At 41.3% G+C, this 7,155-nt stretch overlaps 1 pseudogene; it reads right to left on the minus strand.

Annotated features, from left to right (window-relative positions):
* Nucleotides 1-1,619: 1,619 nt before the first annotated feature.
* Nucleotides 1,620-7,155, minus strand: part of LOC102870539 — a 69,516-nt pseudogene continuing 63,980 nt past the window's right edge.

A 7,155-nucleotide genomic window follows, 5' to 3' on the forward strand; every position in this document is an offset into this window, starting at 1 on the left:
TGTGTGTGGTGTGAGATGTGGATCCTGTTTCAGCCCTCTGTAGGTAGAAGTCCAGTTTTTCCAGTACCATTTTTTTAAAGAGGTTAAAATTTCCCCATTTGATACTTTGATTTCCTTGTTGAATATAAGTTGACCATAGAGAGCTGTGACTGTTTCTGTGTTCTCAATTCTGTTCCACTGGTCTATGTGCCTGTCATTGTACCAGTATCATGCTGTTTTGGCTACTACTGCTGTGTGTTGTTGTTATGTGCCGTCAAGTAGCTTGCGACTCATAGCGACCCTATGTACAACAGCCCTAAACTCTGCTCTATCCTGGGCCAATCTCACTGCCTCTGACACACCCATCTCGATTACCCCAGTCACTGAATCAATCCACCTCATAGAGGGTGTTCCCCTCCTGCACTGTCCCTCCACCCTCCCAAGAATGATGTCCTTCTCCAAGGACCGGTCCCTCCTTACAACATGTCCAAAGTATGTCAGATGAAACCTCAGAATCCTTGCCTCCAAGGAGTAGTCTGGTTTAACCCTCTTCAGGATGAATATGTTTGCTTTCTTGGCAGTCCAAGGATCATTCAATACTCTTCTCCAGCACCATAGCTCAAAGGCATCAGTTCTCCTTCTATCCTCCTTAGTCATTGTCTAACTCTCTGATGCATAACAAGTGATTGCAAAGACCATAGCCTGTGTCAGACGTACCTTAGTCTTCAGAATGACACCATTGCTCTTCAGTACCCTGGAGAGAAGTCCCTAACAGCAGACTTTCCCATGGCAATATATCTTTTCATTTCCTGGCTACTGGTGCCGAGAGTGTTGACTGTGGGGTCAAGCAAACTAAAGCTGTAAACAATCTCAATCTCTTCACCATCCATCCTGATGCTGCCAATTGATCCAGTGGTGAGAATCTTTGTCTTCTTGACATTGAGCCTCAATCCATATTGGAGGCTGCAGTCCTCGACCCTCTGCAGCAAGTACGTCAAGTCCTCCTCAGTTTCAGCAAGCAGGGCTGTGTCATCTGCATAACACAGATTGTTGATAGATCTTCCACCAATCCTGACACCACATTTCTCCTCATAGAGCCCAGCCTCCCGGATAATCTGTTCTGCATCCAGGTTGAAAAGGTATGGAGACAGGACACATCTCTGGCATATGCCCTTCCCAATTTTGAACCATGCAGTGTTCCTTTGCTCTGTTTTGACTACTGCCTCTTGGTCCAAGTATAGGTTTTGAATTAGAATGATCAAGTGTTCTGGGATTCCCATTCTTCTCAGTGTCAGCCACAGTTTGTTATGATCCACACAGTCAAACACCATTGCATAATCAATGAAACACAGATAGACATTCTTCTGGTATTCCCTGCCTTCAGCTAAGATCCATCTAACATCAGCTATAATATCCCTAGTACCACGACCCCTCCTAAACCCAGCCTGGACTTCTGGCAGTTTTCTGCTGATGTAATTGTTTTTTGTTGTTTGGTTTTTTAAAAAACACATATTCACTTTAGCTTTACTATTTACAAGTTAAATTACACAGCAGCTTTACAGCATGGGAGGGAAGGAAAGGAGACAGATGAGAGGAGGAAACAGACTCAGATTCTTGGCTGCCTCCACCTTAGTTCCCCTTCAGGCCTCGGGATACAGGAGTAAGTTAGGTTTCGGTACTGACAGCCCCAGGGCTACCAAAGCTTCCCCTAGCAGCTTCTTCAAAGGCATAGAGGGTGAGTGTGAAGGTGTCAGGTAATCCAAATCATGGCGACAAATGAGACCACTGGAATTCAGGTAGAAGGTAGACTAAGCATCATAGGTACAGTAAAGCTCATCATTGTCATGTCTGTAGAAATGCAGAAATAGCATGTGGATGGGCAGCCCTGTGAGTTGTCAAAGGGCTAGCAAGGTCCAGTTTTCAGGGTGGCGGATCACATGTAGAATATCTAACCAAAGCTGTGCAAAATAGTTCTAGGCAAGGAAATGGCAGAGGGTCAGTGACATAATGTACCATGCTCAACCCTTGGTACATATGTTCAGGACTTCATTAATGTATTCCACATCCGATGAGTAGAGTGTATAGTTGTGGGAGTGAAGGAAGATGTTGAGAAGCTCTTGTCTCAGTCTCTCATACATGACAGCCATGTGCTCCTCCATACTGGGGTCCCCTGATGGAGTGACAGGGGAAGAATGGGTGGTCTCAGGGGCTTGGAAGGGTATCAAAGGCCCAGGACAGGGCCAAGGCGGTCTTTCAAAGAACCTTCTAAGCCCATCTAGGCAGCCCCCTGTGCAATTCAGGTCCCAGTCCCTCCTCCCATTTCCTGGTGGGAGAACCAACCATGGTGAGCTGAGGGCCTGGACCTGAGGGAGAGGTAGTAGGTGAGTCTGGGGATGGGGCCAAGTAGAAGAACATGAAGGTGGGAGAGATCAGAAGAGAGGGCAAGATGCAGAACTAGTTCTTTTTTTTAAATTTTGTGTGTGTGTGTGTGTGTGTGTGTGTGTGTGTACCGTCAAATCGGATCTGACTGGTACAGGAGGAGATGGCCCCTTCTTCTCCGGCAGAGCATCTGGTGGATTCGAACCGCGTATCTCTGGGATTGCAGCGCAGCTTCTTGCCACTAGGCCACCAGAGCTCCCCACAGAACTAGTTCTTGTGGAGTGAGGCCAAAGTGGTGGGAATGGTAGAGGCCGTGGAGAAAGCTGGTCCTGGGGTAAAGCTTGGTAGGCTTGAAGGCAGCGACTGAGACATGCAGGGCTGGTACATGATCTACCGGGGCTGGAGAGAGTGTTTCCCAAATCTGGGCTCTGGCCTCCTCACAAAGGGTGTGTGCACACCAAAGGGCTTCATGAAGGGGAAAAGGAGCAGAGGAGGTGGAGGGAGGGGAGGGAGGAGTGAGGGAAGAGAAACAGAAATGTTGTCTGTGTAGTAGGTTTTGAAGTCAGGCCTCCCACCTCATTTTTGTTTCTCAGAAGTGCTTTGCTTATTCAGAGTCTCTTGCCTCTCCAAATAAATTTGACAATTTCCCTTTCAGTCTCCTTGAAATTTGGTATCTGTACTGGGATTGTGTTGAATATGTAGATTGTTTTTTGTAAGATTGTCATTTTCACTCTATTGAGTCTTCCTGTCCATGAACAGGGCACATTTTCCTATTTCTTTAGGTCTTTTAATGTGTCTTGCAGAAATGCTCTGTAATTTTCTTTGTATAAGGCTTTTGTATCTCTAGTTAGGTTCATTCTCAAGTATCTCAATTTGTGGTTGGCTATTGTAAATGTATTGCTTTCTTGATTTTCTTCTTTGAGTTCTCTTTGTTACTGTAGAGGAATCCTACTGATTTTTGGATATTGATTGTGTATCTTGCCACTCTACTAAATTGGCCTACTAACTCTAACAGTTTTTTGTTGGGTCCTTAGAGTTTTCTGTGTACACTATCATATCATCTGCCTATAGCAATAGTTTAACCATTTCTTTGCCAATCTAGATGCCTTTTATTTCCTTCTGTTGTCATATTGCCCTAGCAAGCACTTCCAGTGAAACACTGAATAGAAGTTGTGACAGTGGGCAATTGTCTGGTCTCTGTTTGCAAGGAAAATGTTTTTAGTCTTTCTCCATTGACTATGATGTTGGCTCTTGGTTTTGCATATATACTTTTCACTATGTTGAGGAAATTTCTTTCTATTCCAATTTTGCTGAGTGTCTTTATCAGGAAACAGTGTTGTATTTTGTCAAATGCCTTTCCTGCATCAAGTGCTAAAATAATATGGTTTTTATTACTTACTTTGTTAATACAGTGAATTGTTTTTCTTTTCTTGAACCTCTTTGGATACCTGTTATGAATCCTACTTGGTCATGGTGGATTATTTTTTTTATGTGCTTTTGGATTCTATTGGTTAGGATTTTGTCAAGGATTTTTGCATCTATATTAATGAGAGATATTGGTCTGTAGTTTTCTTTCTTGGTAATATCTCTGCCTGCTTTTGGTATTAGGGTTATACTTGCATCATAGAATGATTCTGGGAGTGTTCCTTCTTTTTCAATTTTTGAAATAATTTAAGTAGAATCGGAACTAAATCCCCTCTAAATGTTTGGTAGAATTTAGCTATGAAGCCATCTAGTCCAGGGATTTTCTTATGGGGAAGTCTTTTTATGACCTTTTCAATTTCTTCTTTTGTGATGCATCTGTTCAAATGTTCTATGTTTGTCCTTGTCAATCCGGGTAGAGGATGCATTTAAAGGAATTTGTTCTTTTCCTCTAGGCGTTTTAATTGTCATAATATAGTTTTTCATAGTATTCTGATATTACTGATTTCATTTTCTCTGGTTCTGTTGTGATGTCATCTCTGGCATTTCTTAATCGAGTTATCTATGTCTTCACTTCCCCCCCCCTTTTGTTAAGTTCGGTAGTAATTTTTCAATTTTATTGTACCTTTGAAAAACCAGTTCCTGGTCTCATTGATTGTTTCAGCTGTTTTCCTGTTTTCTATTTAATTGATTTCAGCTCTTGACCTTATATTTTCTTCTACAGGCTGGTGCGTTAGATTGTTGTTGTTTTTCCATTTGCTGAAGGTGTTGAGTTAGATCATTGATTCTTCTTCTTTCTTCCTTTTTTATGTGTGTACCTATTAGCAGCATCATGATGGATGATGAAGAGACTGAGATTGTTGACAGCTTCAATTTGTCTGGCTCTACAGTCAACACTCTTGATACCAGCATCAAGGAAATTAAAAGATGAATTGCATTGGGAAAGTTTGCTGTCAGAGACCTTTCCAAAGTACTGAAGAGCAACAATGTCGATCTGGAGACTAAGGTGGACCTGATACAGGCCATAGTCTTCGCAATTACTTGGTATGCATCAGAAAGCTAGACAATGACTATGGATGATAGAAGGAGAGTTGATGCCTTTGAGCTGTGGTACTGGAGAAGAGTACTGAATACACCATGGACTGCTAGGAGAACAAAGAAGTTCATCCTGGAGAGGGTGAAGCCAGGCTGCTCCTTGGAGGTGAGGATTCTGAAGCTTCGTCTGACATACTTTGGACATGTTGCAAGGCACGATCTGCCATTGGAAAGGGACATTGTGCTTGGGAGGATGGAGGGACAGCACAGGAAAGGAAGACCCTCAATGAGATGGATTGATTCAGTCACTGGGGTAATGGGAATAAGCATGCCAGAGACAATAAGATTGGCAAGGGCTAGAGCAGGGTTTAGGGCTATTGTACATAGGGTCGCTATGAGTCACAGGCAACTCAAGAGCACATAACAACAAGAACAGCAACCACTTATTGCTATGAACTGCCCCCTGAAAATTGCCTTACCCTGTCCCAGAGTTTTGGTAAGTTGTATTTTCCTTTTCATTTGTTTCAAGGAAGTTTTGCATTTCATTCTTTATTTCTTTTATAACTCAATCATGTTCTAGCAGAGAACTATTTCGTTTCCACATGGGTGATTTTCTAAGCTTTATTCTCCTGTGGTTAATTGCTAGTTTTATGGCATTTTAGTCTGAGAATATACTTTGTATTATTTCAATGTATTTTAGTTTGTTAAGGCTTGCTTGGCGTCCTAATATATACTTGATTCTGGAGAATGTACCATGTGCACTTGAGAAGAAAGTGAATTGAGTTTTAGTTGGATGCAGTACTCTGAATTCATCCACGAGGTCAAGTTGGCTGATTGTATAGTTTAGATATTATGCATCTTTGTTGAGTTTCTTTTGAGTTGACCTATCCTTTAGTAATAGTGGTGTGTTGAAATCTCCTACTACTATTGTGGTGCTTTCTATTTCTCTCTTCAATCTGTTAACAGTTGTTTTATGAATTTTGCAAGTCTATCATTTGATGCATAAATGTTGACCAAGGTTATGTCTTCTTGATCTATTGTACCTTTAATCACTAATGTCCTTCCTTCTCTTTGATGGTGGTTTTCATTCTGAAATCTATTTTATCAGAGATTAGTATTGCCGCTCCTGCTTTTTTGAAGCCATTTGATTAGTATGTTTTTTTCCACACTGTCTTTCTCTTCTCCCTTGCAGGCAACATATTGATGGGCTTTGTGGTTTTTTGTTTGTTTGTTTGTTTTTTGTTTGTTTGGTTTTTTTTAACCCATTCTGCTACGCTTTTCCTCTTATTTGGTGCATTTAGTTCATTCACATTAAATGTGATTATTGTCAGACCAGGTTTTATTTTTGCCATTTTGCCATGCTTCTTTTTTCTGTTGTTTCAAGTTGTAGTAACCTGAACTTTCCTTTGGCATGTCTGTGTGCAGGACTTATGTCTTGTGGTTTTGGTCTTGTTTTCACAAATTCCTTAAGTGCCTTCTTTTCTGCAAAGAACCTAATTTCCCCTTCATATATGATGGAGAGCTTTGCTGGGTATAGGATCCTTGGCTGGGAATTGTTATCTTTCATCTTTCTGTATATGGCATCCCATTGTCTTCTAGCTTGCATGGTTTCTGCTGAGAAATCAGAACTTACTCTAATTGTTTCCCTTTTGAGAATAACTCTCTTTTTCTTGTGCTGCTGTTAGAATTCTATCCTTATCTTTTAATTTGGAGGATTTAACCTTGGTGTGCCTTGATGTTCTTCTTTTTGGGTCTTGTCTATTTGGTGTTTTTTGTGCTTCTTAAATGTGGATTTCCCTGTTCTTCAAAATACCTGGGAAGATTTTTTTTCTAGTACTTTGTTCACACTCTTCTCAGTGATTTCCCTGTCACTCCTCTCTGTTCTTGAATTCCAGTCATATGTATGTCATTCCGTTTGATGTCACCACACATGATTCGAATGTTTTCATTTTCTTTACATCACATATCTCACTTTCTTTCTAGAGCGGCTCTTGTCTTCCTGCTTACTGACCCTCTGTTCCCTGTCATCAGTTCTCCTTTTTTGTCCTACCAGCATGTTGGACACTTCTGTCATTTTGGTCTTACTACTCTAGATTGCATTTTCATGCTTTTCTGTTATTTCCAGTACTGTGTTGGCTGTGCCCTCTTGTTTTGTGATGATTTTTTAAGCTCTTGTGTCTGTTCCTCTGCAAGTTCAGGCTGAAGCTGAGGAAAATTAAACCGAATCCACAGAAGCCAAAATATGACTTTAATTTCATACCACCTGAATTTCAGAATCATCTCAGGAACAGGTTTGAGGCCTTGAACACTAATGAGCGAAGACCAGATGAGTTGTGGGAG

The sequence above is a fragment of the Elephantulus edwardii genome, unplaced genomic scaffold (assembly GCF_000299155.1).
Source record: "Elephantulus edwardii isolate Elephantulus edwardi_28Jun2011 unplaced genomic scaffold, EleEdw1.0 scaffold00420, whole genome shotgun sequence".
NCBI classification, from domain to species: domain Eukaryota; kingdom Metazoa; phylum Chordata; class Mammalia; order Macroscelidea; family Macroscelididae; genus Elephantulus; species Elephantulus edwardii.